Raw genomic sequence first — 678 nt, forward strand, 5'->3', positions numbered from 1 at the left:
TAACCTGAAAGAACATTAGAGGTATTATTTATTCTTGAAATAAATAGGAACGGTACAATTGAAAATGACTTAAGAAAGTAGATATTGAAGAACTATTACCTGGTAGTCAATTCTGGGGTGCAGCGTTGCACTGCGGAGCTGTATGCGCTGTTACTGCATCGGTGCGCACTGCATGCATAATCTGGAACAGCATTATTATTTGAAATAGATAGGATTGGTATAACTTGAGAATGTTATAAGAAAGTAGATTTAGTGCAGTATTACCTGTAACCAATCTGGGGTACAGCGTCGCACTGCGGAGTGGTGTGCGCTGCCGCTGCATTGATGCGCACTGCATGCATGACCTGAAATAGTGTTAGAGACATTAGTTGTACAGTAATACCACGAGGATACTCATGTGACAGAGGTGCCTGTGAGAATCACAGAATAATGACTGATAGAAACAGCGTAGGATGACACATATCACATATGTATATATAGCTAATGATAGAGAAGTGTAGTCTGCACTACTATTAAAGCTATGATACGAAAGTAATGAGAATAATCAGAGGATAGAGTGATAGCTGCGCTAATTAGGCCCCGCAGAGAACCGACGTACACTAAGATTAGACTGCCCGCGAACGCGACCACCTTTGACAGGTGAGGTTAGGGCGCCCTTGGTGCCAGGTCCGTACGCGA

The sequence above is a fragment of the Wasmannia auropunctata genome, unplaced genomic scaffold, assembly GCF_000956235.1.
Source record: "Wasmannia auropunctata unplaced genomic scaffold, wasmannia.A_1.0 LD336101.1, whole genome shotgun sequence".
Taxonomy (NCBI): Eukaryota; Metazoa; Arthropoda; class Insecta; order Hymenoptera; family Formicidae; genus Wasmannia; species Wasmannia auropunctata.